Source organism: Bufo bufo, chromosome 3, assembly GCF_905171765.1.
Source record: "Bufo bufo chromosome 3, aBufBuf1.1, whole genome shotgun sequence".
NCBI classification, from domain to species: Eukaryota; Metazoa; Chordata; class Amphibia; order Anura; family Bufonidae; genus Bufo; species Bufo bufo.
The window spans coordinates 90,839,135-90,862,197 of record NC_053391.1 but is presented as its reverse complement, the minus strand read 5'-3'; the positions used below and the strand labels follow the sequence as shown (position 1 = coordinate 90,862,197).

The following is a 23,063-nucleotide window of genomic DNA, read 5'->3' as shown; positions in this document are numbered from 1 at the left end:
CTCTAGGTGTGAGGGGCACTGCTTTGAGCCAAAACCACTTCATTACCATGGTCTTAGATTGGTGTTCGGGGGTGGGTTGTATTGGGGGGGGGGTGAGCTTGGGATAAGGGCTGAGGGGTCGGTAGGGAGTTGGGATAATAAACTGTGAAAATGTGATTTGAGAAGTCAAGCAATATCATCTGCCTGTACAATAATTTCTGCTGCAATTTTTGACAAGTGTGACGTACATTTGCTTATTTATTATATGTGACTTCTCACTTCAATAAAGAGATCTTTTAAAAAAAAAAAAAAAAAACCTCTGATATACTGCACATCTGGGATTAGACGTGCATAAGTGAGTGTCACATTTAGGCCACAAATATGGCTTTTTGGTTACTGGGGTTATAAAAACCCTCTGATATACTGCACATCTGGGATTAGACGTGCATAAGTGAGTATCACATTTAGGCCAGAAATACGGCTTTTTGGTTACTGGGGTTATAAAAAGCCTCTGATATACTGCACATCTGGGATTAGACGTGCATAAGTTACTGTGAAATTTAGGCCACAAATACCGCTGTCATGTAGAGTTTAAAAATAAATAAATTTGTGCAATACCCTACATCAGAGTTTTTCTTGGAGGTTAATTATTTTTAACATACTTAACCACTTTTTACTTTGCTTGGTGAACGCTAACTATGAGGCAAACATCTAATATCTAACTATGAGGCAAGCATCTAATATCTATCACCCAGATTGCCATTATGGTCGCTACCGGCGTTCCCTCAGGGCAGGGAGAATATTTTGCTCAAGACATGGAAGGACAAAAACATAACGAGACTTAAAGATCTACTACACACTTCTGATCTCCACTGGCTGTCCTGGGACCAGGTGAAAATACAGTACGATTTACACGACGCTCACTATCCCCCCTATCAGCAAATTAGAAGTTATTGTAAAGCTCAGGCGAACTCTGTCGGTGATTCGGAGAGGCTGGCATGGTTTGCGGCTTTACTGGGCAGGGATGGTTCCCACATGTCCCTCTCAGAATTACATCAGAAACTCCATAACATCCAGAATATAGGCTTGGTGAAGGGGGCCTACAAACTCTGGGAAAGAGAACTGTCTGACCAAAACATAGAAGGTAGGTTTTGAGCTGGATCCCACAAGACTTGTCTGTACCTTGTGCAGAATAGACAGTTCTAACAGCCTCAACCATCCATCCTTGTACTCAAGTGCACTTATTCCTTTTTTTATTTTTTTATATGTCCCAATATTTTGGGGGATACCCATATGTAAAAATGCAAAATAACACACATCTATGTTAGTTACCTATTCCTCCTTCGCTGCCGCTTCCACCTAGACCGCCACGTGAGCCTACACGGCCACATCCACCCATTCACCGCCTCCTCAACCTCTTCCTCCTACATCATTCCTAATTTTTATTTTTTTAAGGACTTTTATGTTTTTTTAATTCATTTCCCTATCCACATTTGCCATGCTCTTAAGCACATTTTGCTGCCTTTTGCAGCCCTCTAGCTGTTTCCAGGGCTATTTTAGAGCCATTTTAGTGGCCAAAAGTTCGGGTCCCCGTTGACTTCAATGGTGTTCGGGTTCGGAGTCAAGTTCGGGTCCCGAACCCGAACTTTTTTTTCAAGTTCGGCCGAACCTGCCGAACCCGAACATCCAGGTGTCCGCTGAACTCTAAACAAGAAGAAATGGGAGTGAGACAAAACATTTTTTGAGCATTCAATTTAATGAAAACAACGAATAAACTGAAACAGGCTGTTTTTCAGCTGATCAAAAGTTTAGGACCACATACCTTTAAAAGGCCAAATCTGTGCAAAGATGTGGATTCATTGTCATTTTCTGTCAGGTAGTCACACGTTGTGGTGGCAAAGGCAAAAAACCTCTCCCTTTTTGAACGTGGTCGGGTTGTTGAACTGCATAAGCAGGGTCTCTCACAGCGCGCCATCGCTGCTGAGGTGGGACGCAGTAAGACAGTCATTTGGAATTTCTTAAATTCTTAAATGATCCTGAGGGTTATGGAACAAAAAAGTCAAGTGGAAGACCCAAAAAAAATTCATCAGCACTGAGCCGGAGGATCCAATTGACTGTCCGTCAAGACACTGGACGATCCTCGACCCAAATTAAGGCCCTTACTGGTGCTGACTGCAGCCCCATAACCATCAGACGGCATCTGAGACTGAAGGGCTTCAAAAACAAAAAACGTCTCCTTGAACGCCACAGAACTGCTCGTTTGGACTTTGCAAGAGAGCACCAAACATGGGACATTCAAAGGTGGAAGAAAGTTTTATTCTCTGATGAGAATTTTTTTTACCTTGATGGTCCTAATGGTTTTCAACGTTACTGGCATGACAAGCAGATCCCACCTGAGATGTTTTCTACGCGCCACACAGTGGAGGGGGCGCCATAATGGTCTGGGGTGCTTTTTCCTTCAGTGGAACAATGAAGCTTCAGGAAGTGCAGGGGCGTCAAACGGCCTCTGGCTATGTCCAGATGTTGCAGAGAGCATTCCTCATGACTGAGGGCCCTCGTCTGTGTGGTAACGACTGTGTTTTTCAACAGGACAACGCTACAGTACACAATGCCCGCAGAACAAGGGACTTCTTCCAGGAGAATAACATCACTCTTTTGGCCCATCCTGCGTGTTCCCCTGATCTAAATCCAATTGAGAACCTTTGGGGATGGATGGCAAGAGAAGTTTACAAACATGGACAACAGTTCCAGACAGTAGATGGTCTTCGTGCGGCCGTCTTCACCACTTGGAGAAATGTTCCCACTCCCCTCATGGAAACGCTTGCATCAAGCATGCCGAAACGAATTTTTGAAGTGATAAACAATAACGGCGGAGCTACTCATTACTGAGTTCATGTTTGGAAGTTGGATTGGAGGTGTGGTCCTAAACTTTTGATCAGCTGAAAAACAGCCTGTTTCAGTTTATTCGTTGTTTTCATTAAATTGAATGCTCAAAAATGTTTTGTCTCACTCCCATTTCTTCTTGTTGCATGTTGAAGCTCTACTTGGAACCTTGTTAAGATCCAGCCATGCTAAATATCATTTTTTTGCCATTTTTCAAGTGGTCTCAAACTTTTGATCAGGACTGTATTATAAATGAAAGTTTTTTGCGGTCCATATAACCTGATATTGAGTGCCCCCTGTACTTTTATATGTATTTAGATTGTATGTTTTTTCCCCAGCTCACGGCAGGTCTATAAAGTGGGCGTGGTCTTGGCAGGGAAGGGGATGGTTCAGCAAGCCTGTCTCATTCATCAATTTCTACGCCTGGTTTAGGTGTAGGAAATGGTCTAAATGTAAGACAGCAAGGAAGCTGTCTTACATTTAGAAGCAGCGGTGGATCCCCCGAAGTAATGTAGAGGCTGGTGCCTCTGCATAACTCCGGAGGATCCACTGACAGCTTTAGGGGATAATTAAGACCAGCATCTAAAATGCCAGCCTTAATAAATGACCCCCACAGGTGTGTTTGAAATGTCTTTGCAATCTTCTGTGGGGCAATGCTGATAGTTATATAGGTGGAAATGACGTGGCAGATTCCCTTTACTATAGAAATAAAAGGATACAGCTACAAGTTACAAAAAGATTTTAAAAAAGGCAGGGGCGTAGCTAAAGGTTAATGGGCCCTGGTGCAAGAGTTTAGCTTGGGCCTCCCCTTCACTCTGCGTTGGTGCACCTAGCTTTTCCGGTGCCCGAGGCAAATATTGAAACGGCCCCGCCCCCATGCCAAATTCTCAACCTAACCCCTTCCCTCCAGTCCTACTGTTAAAGGGGTTATCCTCTTTTTACTACTGATGATCTATCCTCAGAATAGGTCATCAATATCAGATCGGCCGGGGTCCTCCGGCACCCCCAATGATCAGCTGTTTGAAGAGAGGGCAGCCCTCATAAGAGAGCTGCTTTCTCTGATCACCTGCTCACAGTGGCATTTGTAGTGATGAGCAGAGAAGGCAGTGCTCATACAAAAAAAAGCGGACAACCCCTTTAAAGACATACTTGGAAAACATTACATACAGTGCTACAGAACATACAGGGTCATACAGCGCCACATATGTACCTCTTACATCCAGTGGCGTCTCCTCCCTAGATATTCTTTCCTCTTCTCCTGTTAGACCAGACCACCATGGTGACTTCTTTCAGCCGCTCTTCGACTCTGTAGAGTTTAACAAACAGACATCTTATTTTCCTACTTTTCCATCATCATTCCACCTTCTCAACACCCCATCCTGCCACCCCCAATACTGTGTCCGCTGTGTTTCCCAATACTTTCCTGCAGAAACACTCCCCCTGAAAATACTGGCACCACACAGATAGTGTGTCACTACAAAACTCCCCTTTCTTTTAGATCAGACCCCATATAAAATCCTAAATGAGATCCCCCCCCATCTCAGACCAAACCCCCTTTAGACCTCTGTCAGACTCCATATAAGACCCCAGTTTTAAACCTCAGATCAGACCCCCATTAGACCTCCATGTAAGGCCCCAACCCAATATCAGACCTCAGATAAGACCCCCATTAGACCTCCAGACCCCCATATAAGACCCCCATTAGACATCCAAATCCCCATATCATACCTCCAGACCCACATATCAGACCTCAGACCAGACCCCCATATCAGACCTCCAGACCCCCATTAGACCTCCAGGATGCGCAGATTATGGGTGGGACAGGTAGTGGGTTCGCCCTCGGTGGGTAAGAAGGCGGGAATCATGATCCTGTTTCACAAACGTATACGGTATGAGATCTCATCTATGTCAGCAGACAAGCAGGGGAGATGGATGCGACTAAGTGTAGATTCACCGGCAGGTCGGATAGTTATGCATAATGTCTATGCCCCCAACACTTCCCAGACAGACTTTTACAAGTCCTTAGAGAGGGACATCCTGGCAGAGGATTCACAAATGCTCTTGGTGGCGGGAGATTTCAATAGGGTACATAGTGAACAGGAAGACAGGAGGCGAGGGATTTCTGGAATCACTACTCAGCAAAATCGGGCCCAGACCTTACTCCCTCTAATACAAAATACGGGACTGTGTGATACATGGCGTTACCACCACCCAGTGGATCGCGAGTACACCCATTTTTCTCATGCCCAGGGGTCATGGTCTCGGATTGACTACCTCCTGACATCACCGAGATTGCTGTCTAGAGTCAAATCGGTAGGAATTTCCGATCTGTTAGTCTCGGATCATGCCCCAGTGGTTATGGAAATCATGGATACCGTCCCCAGGGGACAAGATTTTACTTGGAGAATGCCTCAGCACTTGTCTAGGGACAATGAATTTATAGATAAGCTAAAAGGGTGGTGGTGGGAATACTCACAAGACAATGTGGAACATGCGACAAATCAAGGCCTATTTTGGGATGCGGCCGAGGCAGTACTGAGAGGCCGAATAATGTCATATTCGATAGGGAAAAAGAGGGAAGCGAGAAAAAAGTTTGAGAAGGCCACCAAGAGGGTGCGGGAGGCGTACACTGAATTCCTACAAAATCCCACAGATCCCAATAAAATTCTCTGGGTTACTGCCAAACATAGTTTCGACTACTGTCAGGAAAGACAGGAAAAGTGGTTCGGGGATTACCAAAGGGCAAAGTTCTTTCGTTTGGGTAATAAATCGGGTCGTTTGCTGGCCAATTTAACATGCCCATTCGTCAAACAGTCGGTTTTGCACCCCCTAAAGGACAAGTCGGGAAAGTTATGCTCCCAACCGAAAGATATTGTGGAGATACTTGGTGACTACTTTCAGACACTGTATTCTAGTGATCCCTTCCAGCCTCAGGAAGCAAAGGGTCTCTTAGACAAGGTAGACCTACCACGACTGCCCATGGATGCGTTGGAAACGCTGAATCGGGCCGTAAGTGAAGAGGAGTTAGGGACGACAATCAAATCCCTGTCAAACTGCAAAGCTCCGGGACCCGATGGATTCCCGGCGGAATTCTATAAAGCAATGATCCCAGAATTGTCCCCGACTTTGACTGGACTGTTTAACAATATTATGACCGGGGGAAATTTACCTGACTCGGGCAAGATGGCTTATATTAAGATCCTTCCGAAACCGGGAAGTGATTTAACCTAACCCAGCGCATATAGACCGATCTCCCTAATTAATCAGGATGTCAAGATATTGTCCAAAATCTTAGCTAACAGGTTAGCCAATTGTGTGCCTGACCTAATTGGTTCACACCAGGTAGGGTTCATGAAGGGCAGATCAGCAGTGACCAATATACGCAAAGTCTTAGCTATCCTAAGCACAGATAGGGATCTTAAAAATGATCCCTGTCCAGCGTTGTTGGCAGTTGATGCCGAGAAGGCGTTCGACAACGTTAGTTGGCAATGGCTGGATATGGTGCTAGATAAGGTCAATATTACAGGACACTTTAGGAATTTCCTGAAGGCACTCTATGAAAATCCACAGGCAAGAGTGAATGTACCGGGCTTTTTATCCAAATCAATTACACTTAGCAAGGGTACGCGACAGGGCTGCCCCTTGTCCCCGTTACTCTTTAATCTGGCAATGGAACCCCTGGCGAGATGGTTGATAAAATCGGACATCTTTGAGGGAATCAAAATAGGTAACAAAGTGCTGAAAGTAAGTTGCTTCGCAGATGATATCCTATTATATCTTGGGTCCCCTGAGCTCCAGTTAGATAAGACTCTAGAAGCACTGAACCTCTATGGGAAGGTCACAGGCTATAAAGTCAACGTGGAAAAAAGCCAGCTACTGCCCTTAGGCCAAAGGTCCCACTCAGTGAGTCATTTGCAAACCAGGGTCGAAGTCCGGAAGGATTATCTGACTTACCTGGGCATTAAGATAGGACGCACCCCGAAGTCAATATATACTTTGAATTACCCCCCTCTCTTCCTAAAAATAGAAAACGAACTAGAGAAATGGCAGTATCTACCCTTATCTTTGTGAGGTAGGGCACACTTAGTTAAAATGGTAAGCTTCCCAAAGTTACTTTATCCATTCCAGACAATTCCACTACTACTAAAACACACAGACTTTATGAGGATGTATAGAGCGTTTAATCGTTTCCTTTGGAAAACTAAGAGGCCCCGTATTGCCTATGCTAAATTGACGATGCTGAAGGATGAAGGGGGGTTACAGCTACCAAATATTCGTCACTATAACTTGGCATCGCTGTTCAGACATGTGAGAGACTGGGTGTGGGGTACTGGTCACTATTCGGCGATTACGATCGAAAAAGAACTAGCCGGTCGGGAAAATCTGGAGGCTCTATTACATTCCAAGTTAAGAGATATCCCAACGTCAATTAGGCAGTCTATCCTATTAAAAGACACCATAATGGCGTGGAAGGCGATTAGAAAGATTTATGGGCTCCCCTACTATCTATCACCCAGATTGCCATTATGGTCGCTATCGGCGTTCCCTCAGGGCAGGGAGAATATTTTGTTTAAGACATGGAAGGACAAAAACATAATGAGACTTAAAGATCTACTACACACTTCTGATCTCCACTGGCTGTCCTGGGACCAGGTGATAATACAGTACGATTTACACGACGCTCACTATCTCCCCTATCAGCAAATTAGAAGTTATTGTAAAGCTCAGGCGAACTCTGTCGGTGATTCGGAGAGGCTGGCATGGTTTGCGGCTTTGCTGGGCAGGGAGGGTTCCCACATGTCCCTCTCAGAATTACATCAGAAACTCCATAACATCCAGAATATAGGCTTGGTGAAGGGGGCCTACAAACTCTGGGAAAGAGAACTGTCTGACCAAAACATAGCAAAGAAAATGAGGGTAGGTTTTGAGCTGGTTAGGCGGGCGACGTACAACGAACAGTGGAGAGAGTCACAATTAAGGCTTATGCATAGAGCGACGTACGCCTTTAATTTATCTTATCGTGATGCCCCTGCCCATTACCTGCGTGAATGCCCTAAGTGTGACCTCCCGAAAGCTGGATTGCTGCATGCCTTATGGGAATGCCCGAAAGTACAACCGTTGTGGAAGCGGACAATAGAGTCAATAGATGAAATCTGGGGAGAAAGGGTGGGACTTACGCCTCAGCAATGTATATTTCATTATATACCCAAAAACCAAGACGAGGAAATAGGGACGGTGGTCGCCAGGTCAGGCGTACATCTTCTACTGATGTCAGTAAAGAAGTCTCTCTTACGGCATTGGTTAGGAGGGGAAACACCATCATGGGAGGAGGTAATTGGGACAATGAAGAATGTTCTCTATCTGGAAAGATTGGAAGTAGAGCAGGATAAGGAACGATTGATTGAGAAATTCATCAAAAAATGGAGGAGATTCATAGAGAAGCAACTGTCTAGTGGCGAAATTCAGGAGCTTATAGCCCCATTTAAACTGACTAAATGGTACTTGGAAGCGCAGCTTGCGAATAGACTAGGGAAACTGGGAATGTAACTCGGCACGCGAGATAGTAAAACTCTAGGTGTGAGGGGCACTGCTTTGAGCCAAAACCACTTCAATTACCATGGTCTTAGATTGGTGTTCGGGGGTGGGTTGTATTGGGGGGGGGGTGAGCTTGGGATAAGGGCTGAGGGGTCGGTAGGGAGTTGGGATAATAAACTGTGAAAATGTGATTTGAGAAGTCAAGCAATATCATCTGCCTGTACAATAATTTCTGCTGCAATTTTTGACAAGTGTGACGTACATTTGCTTATTTATTATATGTGACTTCTCACTTCAATAAAGAGATCTTTTTAAAAAAAAAAAAAAAACCCTCTGATATACTGCACATCTGGGATTAGACGTGCATAAGTGAGTGTCACATTTAGGCCACAAATACGGCTTTTTGGTTACTGGGGTTATAAAAACCCTCTGATATACTGCACATCTGGGTTTAGACGTGCATAAGTGAGTGTCACATTTAGGCCAGAAATACGGCTTTTTGGTTACTGGGGTTATAAAAATTCTCTGATATAGTGCACATCTGGGATTAGACGTGCATAAGTGAGTGTCACATTTAGGCCACAAATATGGCTTTTTGGTTACTGGGGTTATAAAAACCCTCTGATATACTGCACATCTGGGATTAGACGTGCATAAGTGAGTATCACATTTAGGCCAGAAATACGGCTTTTTGGTTACTGGGGTTATAAAAACCCTCTGATATACTGCACATCTGGGATTAGACGTGCATAAGTTACTGTGAAATTTAGGCCACAAATACCGCTGTCATGTAGAGTTTAAAAATAAATAAATTTGTGCAATACCCTACATCAGAGTTTTTCTTGGAGGTTAATTATTTTTAACATACTTAACCACTTTTTACTTTGCTTGGTGAACGCTAACTATGAGGCAAACATCTAATATCTAACTATGAGGCAAGCATCTAATATCTATCACCCAGATTGCCATTATGGTCGCTACCGGCGTTCCCTCAGGGCAGGGAGAATATTTTGCTCAAGACATGGAAGGACAAAAACATAACGAGACTTAAAGATCTACTACACACTTCTGATCTCCACTGGCTGTCCTGGGACCAGGTGAAAATACAGTACGATTTACACGACGCTCACTATCCCCCCTATCAGCAAATTAGAAGTTATTGTAAAGCTCAGGCGAACTCTGTCGGTGATTCGGAGAGGCTGGCATGGTTTGCGGCTTTACTGGGCAGGGATGGTTCCCACATGTCCCTCTCAGAATTACATCAGAAACTCCATAACATCCAGAATATAGGCTTGGTGAAGGGGGCCTACAAACTCTGGGAAAGAGAACTGTCTGACCAAAACATAGAAGGTAGGTTTTGAGCTGGATCCCACAAGACTTGTCTGTACCTTGTGCAGAATAGACAGTTCTAACAGCCTCAACCATCCATCCTTGTACTCAAGTGCACTTATTCCTTTTTTTATTTTTTTATATGTCCCAATATTTTGGGGGATACCCATATGTAAAAATGCAAAATAACACACATCTATGTTAGTTACCTATTCCTCCTTCGCTGCCGCTTCCACCTAGACCGCCACGTGAGCCTACACGGCCACATCCACCCATTCACCGCCTCCTCAACCTCTTCCTCCTACATCATTCCTAATTTTTATTTTTTTAAGGACTTTTATGTTTTTTTAATTCATTTCCCTATCCACATTTGCCATGCTCTTAAGCACATTTTGCTGCCTTTTGCAGCCCTCTAGCTGTTTCCAGGGCTATTTTAGAGCCATTTTAGTGGCCAAAAGTTCGGGTCCCCGTTGACTTCAATGGTGTTCGGGTTCGGAGTCAAGTTCGGGTCCCGAACCCGAACTTTTTTTTCAAGTTCGGCCGAACCTGCCGAACCCGAACATCCAGGTGTCCGCTGAACTCTAAACAAGAAGAAATGGGAGTGAGACAAAACATTTTTTGAGCATTCAATTTAATGAAAACAACGAATAAACTGAAACAGGCTGTTTTTCAGCTGATCAAAAGTTTAGGACCACATACCTTTAAAAGGCCAAATCTGTGCAAAGATGTGGATTCATTGTCATTTTCTGTCAGGTAGTCACACGTTGTGGTGGCAAAGGCAAAAAACCTCTCCCTTTTTGAACGTGGTCGGGTTGTTGAACTGCATAAGCAGGGTCTCTCACAGCGCGCCATCGCTGCTGAGGTGGGACGCAGTAAGACAGTCATTTGGAATTTCTTAAATTCTTAAATGATCCTGAGGGTTATGGAACAAAAAAGTCAAGTGGAAGACCCAAAAAAAATTCATCAGCACTGAGCCGGAGGATCCAATTGACTGTCCGTCAAGACACTGGACGATCCTCGACCCAAATTAAGGCCCTTACTGGTGCTGACTGCAGCCCCATAACCATCAGACGGCATCTGAGACTGAAGGGCTTCAAAAACAAAAAACGTCTCCTTGAACGCCACAGAACTGCTCGTTTGGACTTTGCAAGAGAGCACCAAACATGGGACATTCAAAGGTGGAAGAAAGTTTTATTCTCTGATGAGAATTTTTTTTACCTTGATGGTCCTAATGGTTTTCAACGTTACTGGCATGACAAGCAGATCCCACCTGAGATGTTTTCTACGCGCCACACAGTGGAGGGGGCGCCATAATGGTCTGGGGTGCTTTTTCCTTCAGTGGAACAATGAAGCTTCAGGAAGTGCAGGGGCGTCAAACGGCCTCTGGCTATGTCCAGATGTTGCAGAGAGCATTCCTCATGACTGAGGGCCCTCGTCTGTGTGGTAACGACTGTGTTTTTCAACAGGACAACGCTACAGTACACAATGCCCGCAGAACAAGGGACTTCTTCCAGGAGAATAACATCACTCTTTTGGCCCATCCTGCGTGTTCCCCTGATCTAAATCCAATTGAGAACCTTTGGGGATGGATGGCAAGAGAAGTTTACAAACATGGACAACAGTTCCAGACAGTAGATGGTCTTCGTGCGGCCGTCTTCACCACTTGGAGAAATGTTCCCACTCCCCTCATGGAAACGCTTGCATCAAGCATGCCGAAACGAATTTTTGAAGTGATAAACAATAACGGCGGAGCTACTCATTACTGAGTTCATGTTTGGAAGTTGGATTGGAGGTGTGGTCCTAAACTTTTGATCAGCTGAAAAACAGCCTGTTTCAGTTTATTCGTTGTTTTCATTAAATTGAATGCTCAAAAATGTTTTGTCTCACTCCCATTTCTTCTTGTTGCATGTTGAAGCTCTACTTGGAACCTTGTTAAGATCCAGCCATGCTAAATATCATTTTTTGCCATTTTTCAAGTGGTCTCAAACTTTTGATCAGGACTGTATTATAAATGAAAGTTTTTTGCGGTCCATATAACCTGATATTGAGTGCCCCCTGTACTTTTATATGTATTTAGATTGTATGTTTTTTCCCCAGCTCACGGCAGGTCTATAAAGTGGGCGTGGTCTTGGCAGGGAAGGGGATGGTTCAGCAAGCCTGTCTCATTCATCAATTTCTACGCCTGGTTTAGGTGTAGGAAATGGTCTAAATGTAAGACAGCAAGGAAGCTGTCTTACATTTAGAAGCAGCGGTGGATCCCCCGAAGTAATGTAGAGGCTGGTGCCTCTGCATAACTCCGGAGGATCCACTGACAGCTTTAGGGGATAATTAAGACCAGCATCTAAAATGCCAGCCTTAATAAATGACCCCCACAGGTGTGTTTGAAATGTCTTTGCAATCTTCTGTGGGGCAATGCTGATAGTTATATAGGTGGAAATGACGTGGCAGATTCCCTTTACTATAGAAATAAAAGGATACAGCTACAAGTTACAAAAAGATTTTAAAAAAGGCAGGGGCGTAGCTAAAGGTTAATGGGCCCTGGTGCAAGAGTTTAGCTTGGGCCTCCCCTTCACTCTGCGTTGGTGCACCTAGCTTTTCCGGTGCCCGAGGCAAATATTGAAACGGCCCCGCCCCCATGCCAAATTCTCAACCTAACCCCTTCCCTCCAGTCCTACTGTTAAAGGGGTTATCCTCTTTTTACTACTGATGATCTATCCTCAGAATAGGTCATCAATATCAGATCGGCCGGGGTCCTCCGGCACCCCCAATGATCAGCTGTTTGAAGAGAGGGCAGCCCTCATAAGAGAGCTGCTTTCTCTGATCACCTGCTCACAGTGGCATTTGTAGTGATGAGCAGAGAAGGCAGTGCTCATACAAAAAAAAGCGGACAACCCCTTTAAAGACATACTTGGAAAACATTACATACAGTGCTACAGAACATACAGGGTCATACAGCGCCACATATGTACCTCTTACATCCAGTGGCGTCTCCTCCCTAGATATTCTTTCCTCTTCTCCTGTTAGACCAGACCACCATGGTGACTTCTTTCAGCCGCTCTTCGACTCTGTAGAGTTTAACAAACAGACATCTTATTTTCCTACTTTTCCATCATCATCCCACCTTCTCAACACCCCATCCTGCCACCCCCAATACTGTGTCCGCTGTGTTTCCCAATACTTTCCTGCAGAAACACTCCCCCTGAAAATACTGGCACCACACAGATAGTGTGTCACTACAAAACTCCCCTTTCTTTTAGATCAGACCCCATATAAAATCCTAAATGAGATCCCCCCCATCTCAGACCAAACCCCCTTTAGACCTCTGTCAGACTACATATAAGACCCCAGTTTTAAACCTCAGATCAGACCCCCATTAGACCTCCATGTAAGGCCCCAACCCAATATCAGACCTCAGATAAGACCCCCATTAGACCTCCAGACCCCCATATAAGACCCCCATTAGACATCCAAATCCCCATATCATACCTCCAGACCCACATATCAGACCTCAGACCAGACCCCCATATCAGACCTCCAGACCCCCATTAGACCTCCAGGATGCGCAGATTATGGGTGGGACAGGTAGTGGGTTCGCCCTCGGTGGGTAAGAAGGCGGGAATCATGATCCTGTTTCACAAACGTATACGGTATGAGATCTCATCTATGTCAGCAGACAAGCAGGGGAGATGGATGCGACTAAGTGTAGATTCACCGGCAGGTCGGATAGTTATGCATAATGTCTATGCCCCCAACACTTCCCAGACAGACTTTTACAAGTCCTTAGAGAGGGACATCCTGGCAGAGGATTCACAAATGCTCTTGGTGGCGGGAGATTTCAATAGGGTACATAGTGAACAGGAAGACAGGAGGCGAGGGATTTCTGGAATCACTACTCAGCAAAATCGGGCCCAGACCTTACTCCCTCTAATACAAAATACGGGACTGTGTGATACATGGCGTTACCACCACCCAGTGGATCGCGAGTACACCCATTTTTCTCATGCCCAGGGGTCATGGTCTCGGATTGACTACCTCCTGACATCACCGAGATTGCTGTCTAGAGTCAAATCGGTAGGAATTTCCGATCTGTTAGTCTCGGATCATGCCCCAGTGGTTATGGAAATCATGGATACCGTCCCCAGGGGACAAGATTTTACTTGGAGAATGCCTCAGCACTTGTCTAGGGACAATGAATTTATAGATAAGCTAAAAGGGTGGTGGTGGGAATACTCACAAGACAATGTGGAACATGCGACAAATCAAGGCCTATTTTGGGATGCGGCCGAGGCAGTACTGAGAGGCCGAATAATGTCATATTCGATAGGGAAAAAGAGGGAAGCGAGAAAAAAGTTTGAGAAGGCCACCAGGAGGGTGCGGGAGGCGTACACTGAATTCCTACAAAATCCCACAGATCCCAATAAAATTCTCTGGGTTACTGCCAAACATAGTTTCGACTACTGTCAGGAAAGACAGGAAAAGTGGTTCGGGGATTACCAAAGGGCAAAGTTCTTTCGTTTGGGTAATAAATCGGGTCGTTTGCTGGCCAATTTAACATGCCCATTCGTCAAACAGTCGGTTTTGCACCCCCTAAAGGACAAGTCGGGAAAGTTATGCTCCCAACCGAAAGATATTGTGGAGATACTTGGTGACTACTTTCAGACACTGTATTCTAGTGATCCCTTCCAGCCTCAGGAAGCAAAGGGTCTCTTAGACAAGGTAGACCTACCACGACTGCCCATGGATGCGTTGGAAACGCTGAATCGGGCCGTAAGTGAAGAGGAGTTAGGGACGACAATCAAATCCCTGTCAAACTGCAAAGCTCAGGGACCCGATGGATTCCCGGCGGAATTCTATAAAGCAATGATCCCAGAATTGTCCCCGACTTTGACTGGACTGTTTAACAATATTATGACCGGGGGAAATTTACCTGACTCGGGCAAGATGGCTTATATTAAGATCCTTCCGAAACCGGGAAGTGATTTAACCTAACCCAGCGCATATAGACCGATCTCCCTAATTAATCAGGATGTCAAGATATTGTCCAAAATCTTAGCTAACAGGTTAGCCAATTGTGTGCCTGACCTAATTGGTTCACACCAGGTAGGGTTCATGAAGGGCAGATCAGCAGTGACCAATATACGCAAAGTCTTAGCTATCCTAAGCACAGATAGGGATCTTAAAAATGATCCCTGTCCAGCGTTGTTGGCAGTTGATGCCGAGAAGGCGTTCGACAACGTTAGTTGGCAATGGCTGGATATGGTGCTAGATAAGGTCAATATTACAGGACACTTTAGGAATTTCCTGAAGGCACTCTATGAAAATCCACAGGCAAGAGTGAATGTACCGGGCTTTTTATCCAAATCAATTACACTTAGCAAGGGTACGCGACAGGGCTGCCCCTTGTCCCCGTTACTCTTTAATCTGGCAATGGAACCCCTGGCGAGATGGTTGATAAAATCGGACATCTTTGAGGGAATCAAAATAGGTAACAAAGTGCTGAAAGTAAGTTGCTTCGCAGATGATATCCTATTATATCTTGGGTCCCCTGAGCTCCAGTTAGATAAGACTCTAGAAGCACTGAACCTCTATGGGAAGGTCACAGGCTATAAAGTCAACGTGGAAAAAAGCCAGCTACTGCCCTTAGGCCAAAGGTCCCACTCAGTGAGTCATTTGCAAACCAGGGTCGAAGTCCGGAAGGATTATCTGACTTACCTGGGCATTAAGATAGGACGCACCCCGAAGTCAATATATACTTTGAATTACCCCCCTCTCTTCCTAAAAATAGAAAACGAACTAGAGAAATGGCAGTATCTACCCTTATCTTTGTGAGGTAGGGCACACTTAGTTAAAATGGTAAGCTTCCCAAAGTTACTTTATCCATTCCAGACAATTCCACTACTACTAAAACACACAGACTTTATGAGGATGTATAGAGCGTTTAATCGTTTCCTTTGGAAAACTAAGAGGCCCCGTATTGCCTATGCTAAATTGACGATGCTGAAGGATGAAGGGGGGTTACAGCTACCAAATATTCGTCACTATAACTTGGCATCGCTGTTCAGACATGTGAGAGACTGGGTGTGGGGTACTGGTCACTATTCGGCGATTACGATCGAAAAAGAACTAGCCGGTCGGGAAAATCTGGAGGCTCTATTACATTCCAAGTTAAGAGATATCCCAACGTCAATTAGGCAGTCTATCCTATTAAAAGACACCATAATGGCGTGGAAGGCGATTAGAAAGATTTATGGGCTCCCCTACTATCTATCACCCAGATTGCCATTATGGTCGCTATCGGCGTTCCCTCAGGGCAGGGAGAATATTTTGTTTAAGACATGGAAGGACAAAAACATAATGAGACTTAAAGATCTACTACACACTTCTGATCTCCACTGGCTGTCCTGGGACCAGGTGATAATACAGTACGATTTACACGACGCTCACTATCTCCCCTATCAGCAAATTAGAAGTTATTGTAAAGCTCAGGCGAACTCTGTCGGTGATTCGGAGAGGCTGGCATGGTTTGCGGCTTTGCTGGGCAGGGAGGGTTCCCACATGTCCCTCTCAGAATTACATCAGAAACTCCATAACATCCAGAATATAGGCTTGGTGAAGGGGGCCTACAAACTCTGGGAAAGAGAACTGTCTGACCAAAACATAGCAAAGAAAATGAGGGTAGGTTTTGAGCTGGTTAGGCGGGCGACGTACAACGAACAGTGGAGAGAGTCACAATTAAGGCTTATGCATAGAGCGACGTACGCCTTTAATTTATCTTATCGTGATGCCCCTGCCCATTACCTGCGTGAATGCCCTAAGTGTGACCTCCCGAAAGCTGGATTGCTGCATGCCTTATGGGAATGCCCGAAAGTACAACCGTTGTGGAAGCGGACAATAGAGTCAATAGATGAAATCTGGGGAGAAAGGGTGGGACTTACGCCTCAGCAATGTATATTTCATTATATACCCAAAAACCAAGACGAGGAAATAGGGACGGTGGTCGCCAGGTCAGGCGTACATCTTCTACTGATGTCAGTAAAGAAGTCTCTCTTACGGCATTGGTTAGGAGGGGAAACACCATCATGGGAGGAGGTAATTGGGACAATGAAGAATGTTCTCTATCTGGAAAGATTGGAAGTAGAGCAGGATAAGGAACGATTGATTGAGAAATTCATCAAAAAATGGAGGAGATTCATAGAGAAGCAACTGTCTAGTGGCGAAATTCAGGAGCTTATAGCCCCATTTAAACTGACTAAATGGTACTTGGAAGCGCAGCTTGCGAATAGACTAGGGAAACTGGGAATGTAACTCGGCACGCGAGATAGTAAAACTCTAGGTGTGAGGGGCACTGCTTTGAGCCAAAACCACTTCAATTACCATGGTCTTAGATTGGTGTTCGGGGGTGGGTTGTATTGGGGGGGGGGGGAGCTTGGGATAAGGGCTGAGGGGTCGGTAGGGAGTTGGGATAATAAACTGTGAAAATGTGATTTGAGAAGTCAAGCAATATCATCTGCCTGTACAATAATTTCTGCTGCAATTTTTGACAAGTGTGACGTACATTTGCTTATTTATTATATGTGACTTCTCACTTCAATAAAGAGATCTTTTAAAAAAAAACAAAAAAACCCTCTGATATACTGCACATCTGGGATTAGACGTGCATAAGTGAGTGTCACATTTAGGCCACAAATACGGCTTTTTGGTTACTGGGGTTATAAAAACCCTCTGATATACTGCACATCTGGGTTTAGACGTGCATAAGTGAGTGTCACATTTAGGCCAGAAATACGGCTTTTTGGTTACTGGGGTTATAAAAATTCTCTGATATAGTGCACATCTGGGATTAGACGTGCATAAGTGAGTGTCACATTTAGGCCACAAATATGGCTTTTTGGTTACTGGGGTTATAAAAACCCTCTGATATACTGCACATCTGGGATTAGACGTGCATAAGTGAGTATCACATTTAGGCCAGAAATACGGCTTTTTGGTTACTGGGGTTATAAAAACCCTCTGATATACTGCACATCTGGGATTAGACGTGCATAAGTTACTGTGAAATTTAGGCCACAAATACCGCTGTCATGTAGAGTTTAAAAATAAATAAATTTGTGCAATACCCTACATCAGAGTTTTTCTTGGAGGTTAATTATTTTTAACATACTTAACCACTTTTTACTTTGCTTGGTGAACGCTAACTATGAGGCAAACATCTAATATCTAACTATGAGGCAAGCATCTAATATCTATCACCCAGATTGCCATTATGGTCGCTACCGGCGTTCCCTCAGGGCAGGGAGAATATTTTGCTCAAGACATGGAAGGACAAAAACATAACGAGACTTAAAGATCTACTACACACTTCTGATCTCCACTGGCTGTCCTGGGACCAGGTGAAAATACAGTACGATTTACACGACGCTCACTATCCCCCCTATCAGCAAATTAGAAGTTATTGTAAAGCTCAGGCGAACTCTGTCGGTGATTCGGAGAGGCTGGCATGGTTTGCGGCTTTACTGGGCAGGGATGGTTCCCACATGTCCCTCTCAGAATTACATCAGAAACTCCATAACATCCAGAATATAGGCTTGGTGAAGGGGGCCTACAAACTCTGGGAAAGAGAACTGTCTGACCAAAACATAGAAGGTAGGTTTTGAGCTGGATCCCACAAGACTTGTCTGTACCTTGTGCAGAATAGACAGTTCTAACAGCCTCAACCATCCATCCTTGTACTCAAGTGCACTTATTCCTTTTTTTATTTTTTTATATGTCCCAATATTTTGGGGGATACCCATATGTAAAAATCCAAAATAACACACATCTATGTTAGTTACCTATTCCTCCTTCGCTGCCGCTTCCACCTAGACCGCCACGTGAGCCTACACGGCCACATCCACCCATTCACCGCCTCCTCAACCTCTTCCTCCTACATCATTCCTAATTTTTATTTTTTTAAGGACTTTTATGTTTTTTTAATTCATTTCCCTATCCACATTTGCCATGCTCTTAAGCACATTTTGCTGCCTTTTGCAGCCCTCTAGCTGTTTCCAGGGCTATTTTAGAGCCATTTTAGTGGCCAAAAGTTCGGGTCCCCGTTGACTTCAATGGTGTTCGGGTTCGGAGTCAAGTTCGGGTCCCGAACCCGAACTTTTTTTTCAAGTTCGGCCGAACCTGCCGAACCCGAACATCCAGGTGTCCGCTGAACTCTAAACAAGAAGAAATGGGAGTGAGACAAAACATTTTTTGAGCATTCAATTTAATGAAAACAACGAATAAACTGAAACAGGCTGTTTTTCAGCTGATCAAAAGTTTAGGACCACATACCTTTAAAAGGCCAAATCTGTGCAAAGATGTGGATTCATTGTCATTTTCTGTCAGGTAGTCACACGTTGTGGTGGCAAAGGCAAAAAACCTCTCCCTTTTTGAACGTGGTCGGGTTGTTGAACTGCATAAGCAGGGTCTCTCACAGCGCGCCATCGCTGCTGAGGTGGGACGCAGTAAGACAGTCATTTGGAATTTCTTAAATTCTTAAATGATCCTGAGGGTTATGGAACAAAAAAGTCAAGTGGAAGACCCAAAAAAAATTCATCAGCACTGAGCCGGAGGATCCAATTGACTGTCCGTCAAGACACTGGACGATCCTCGACCCAAATTAAGGCCCTTACTGGTGCTGACTGCAGCCCCATAACCATCAGACGGCATCTGAGACTGAAGGGCTTCAAAAACAAAAAACGTCTCCTTGAACGCCACAGAACTGCTCGTTTGGACTTTGCAAGAGAGCACCAAACATGGGACATTCAAAGGTGGAAGAAAGTTTTATTCTCTGATGAGAATTTTTTTTACCTTGATGGTCCTAATGGTTTTCAACGTTACTGGCATGACAAGCAGATCCCACCTGAGATGTTTTCTACGCGCCACACAGTGGAGGGGGCGCCATAATGGTCTGGGGTGCTTTTTCCTTCAGTGGAACAATGAAGCTTCAGGAAGTGCAGGGGCGTCAAACGGCCTCTGGCTATGTCCAGATGTTGCAGAGAGCATTCCTCATGACTGAGGGCCCTCGTCTGTGTGGTAACGACTGTGTTTTTCAACAGGACAACGCTACAGTACACAATGCCCGCAGAACAAGGGACTTCTTCCAGGAGAATAACATCACTCTTTTGGCCCATCCTGCGTGTTCCCCTGATCTAAATCCAATTGAGAACCTTTGGGGATGGATGGCAAGAGAAGTTTACAAACATGGACAACAGTTCCAGACAGTAGATGGTCTTCGTGCGGCCGTCTTCACCACTTGGAGAAATGTTCCCACTCCCCTCATGGAAACGCTTGCATCAAGCATGCCGAAACGAATTTTTGAAGTGATAAACAATAACGGCGGAGCTACTCATTACTGAGTTCATGTTTGGAAGTTGGATTGGAGGTGTGGTCCTAAACTTTTGATCAGCTGAAAAACAGCCTGTTTCAGTTTATTCGTTGTTTTCATTAAATTGAATGCTCAAAAATGTTTTGTCTCACTCCCATTTCTTCTTGTTGCATGTTGAAGCTCTACTTGGAACCTTGTTAAGATCCAGCCATGCTAAATATCATTTTTTGCCATTTTTCAAGTGGTCTCAAACTTTTGATCAGGACTGTATTATAAATGAAAGTTTTTTGCGGTCCATATAACCTGATATTGAGTGCCCCCTGTACTTTTATATGTATTTAGATTGTATGTTTTTTCCCCAGCTCACGGCAGGTCTATAAAGTGGGCGTGGTCTTGGCAGGGAAGGGGATGGTTCAGCAAGCCTGTCTCATTCATCAATTTCTACGCCTGGTTTAGGTGTAGGAAATGGTCTAAATGTAAGACAGCAAGGAAGCTGTCTTACATTTAGAAGCAGCGGTGGATCCCCCGAAGTAATGTAGAGGCTGGTGCCTCTGCATAACTCCGGAGGATCCACTGACAGCTTTAGGGGATAATTAAGACCAGCATCTAAAATGCCAGCCTTAATAAATGACCCCCACAGGTGTGTTTGAAATGTCTTTGCAATCTTCTGTGGGGCAATGCTGATAGTTATATAGGTGGAAATGACGTGGCAGATTCCCTTTACTATAGAAATAAAAGGATACAGCTACAAGTTACAAAAAGATTTTAAAAAAGGCAGGGGCGTAGCTAAAGGCTCATGGGCCCTGGTGCAAGAGTTTAGCTTGGGCCTCCCCTTCACTCTGCGTTGGTGCACCTAGCTTTTCCGGTGCCCGAGGCAAATATTGAAACGGCCCCGCCCCCATGCCAAATTCTCAACCTAACCCCTTCCCTCCAGTCCTACTGTTAAAGGGGTTATCCTCTTTTTACTACTGATGATCTATCCTCAGAATAGGTCATCAATATCAGATCGGCCGGGGTCCTCCGGCACCCCCAATGATCAGCTGTTTGAAGAGAGGGCAGCCCTCATAAGAGAGCTGCTTTCTCTGATCACCTGCTCACAGTGGCATTTGTAGTGATGAGCAGAGAAGGCAGTGCTCATACAAAAAAAAGCGGACAACCCCTTTAAAGACATACTTGGAAAACATTACATACAGTGCTACAGAACATACAGGGTCATACAGCGCCACATATGTACCTCTTACATCCAGTGGCGTCTCCTCCCTAGATATTCTTTCCTCTTCTCCTGTTAGACCAGACCACCATGGTGACTTCTTTCAGCCGCTCTTCGACTCTGTAGAGTTTAACAAACAGACATCTTATTTTCCTACTTTTCCATCATCATCCCACCTTCTCAACACCCCATCCTGCCACCCCCAATACTGTGTCCGCTGTGTTTCCCAATACTTTCCTGCAGAAACACTCCCCCTGAAAATACTGGCACCACACAGATAGTGTGTCACTACAAAACTCCCCTTTCTTTTAGATCAGACCCCATATAAAATCCTAAATGAGATCCCCCCCATCTCAGACCAAACCCCCTTTAGACCTCTGTCAGACTCCATATAAGACCCCAGTTTTAAACCTCAGATCAGACCCCCATTAGACCTCCATGTAAGACCCCAACCCAATATCAGACCTCAGATAAGACCCCCATTAGACCTCCAGACCCCCATATAAGACCCCCATTAGACATCCAAATCCCCATATCATACCTCCAGACCCACATATCAGACCTCAGACCAGACCCCCATATCAGACCTCCAGACCCCCATTAGACCTCCAGACTCACACTAGACCTCCAGACCCCCATATCTGACCCCCATTAGACCTCCAGACCCCCATATCTGACCCCCCATTAGACCTCCAGACCCCCAATCAGACCTCCAGACCCCCATATCAGATCTCAGACCAGACCCCCATATCAGACCTCAGACCAGAACCCCATATCAGACCTCCAGACCCCCATATCAAACCTCCAGACCCCCATATCTGACCCCCATTAGACCTCCAGACCCCCATTAGACCTCCAGACCCCCCAGTCAGACCTCCAGACCCCCATATCAGATCTCAGACCAGACCCCCATATCAGACCTCAGACCAGAACCCCATATCAGACCTCCAGACCCCCATATCAAACCTCCAGACCCCCATATCTGACCCCCATTAGACCTCCAGACCCCCAATCAGACCCCCATTAGACCTCCAGACCCCGAATCAGACCCCCATTAGACCTCTCCAGACCCCCATTAGACCTCTCCAGACCCCTCATTAGAGCTCTCCAGACCCCCCAGTCATATCTCTCCAGGCTCCCCAGTCAGACGTCCAGACCTCCATTAGACCTCTCCAAACCCCCATTAGACCTCTCCAGACCCCCCAGTCAGACCTCCAGACCCCCCATAGACCACTGCAGACCCCCCATTAGACCTCCATATCAGACCTCAGATCAGACTGTAAAATAATAAAGCAACTTACCTGTGGCGAAAGCCACTTCGCCACGGTGTTTTGGAGCGGGCTGTTTGCCCGCCTCCTGCCCCTGGATTACGGCCCTTTAAGATACTTTTACTAACTTTTAAACCCCTGAACCTATTCAAGTGAATTTTGGATAGGTTTGTCCCTAAGTTATACTGTTTAAATTGATGTAAGTTATATGTATGGACAATGTAAACTCACAAAGTTGTAACAATTTATAATAAGTGTAACTTGTCAGCTTGGGAGGAATATGCTGGGTGTGTTTCTATTGTGCCATTGTCCCATTGTGTGTTTAAATGGTGATGTCTGTCCTGTTGTCTACACATGTATATTGGTGATTTCCCTTTGTCCTGAGAGATAATTGGATTGCTCCTCGGTTGTCTCCGGGACAGAGAGGAGGAAACCATGATGCATTGTGGGGATATGTTGTATCTGTCCTGTGTCGCAGTCTCCCTTCTGGTCCTCTGGGGGC

General features: G+C 45.1%; 1 protein-coding gene across 2 annotated transcripts in view; it reads left to right on the top strand.

The window, feature by feature from the left end:
• ACE2 (angiotensin converting enzyme 2) overlaps nucleotides 1–23,063 on the top strand; it is a 129,573-nt gene that overhangs the window by 50,006 nt on the left and 56,504 nt on the right. The gene's annotated exons all lie outside the window — the stretch shown is intronic.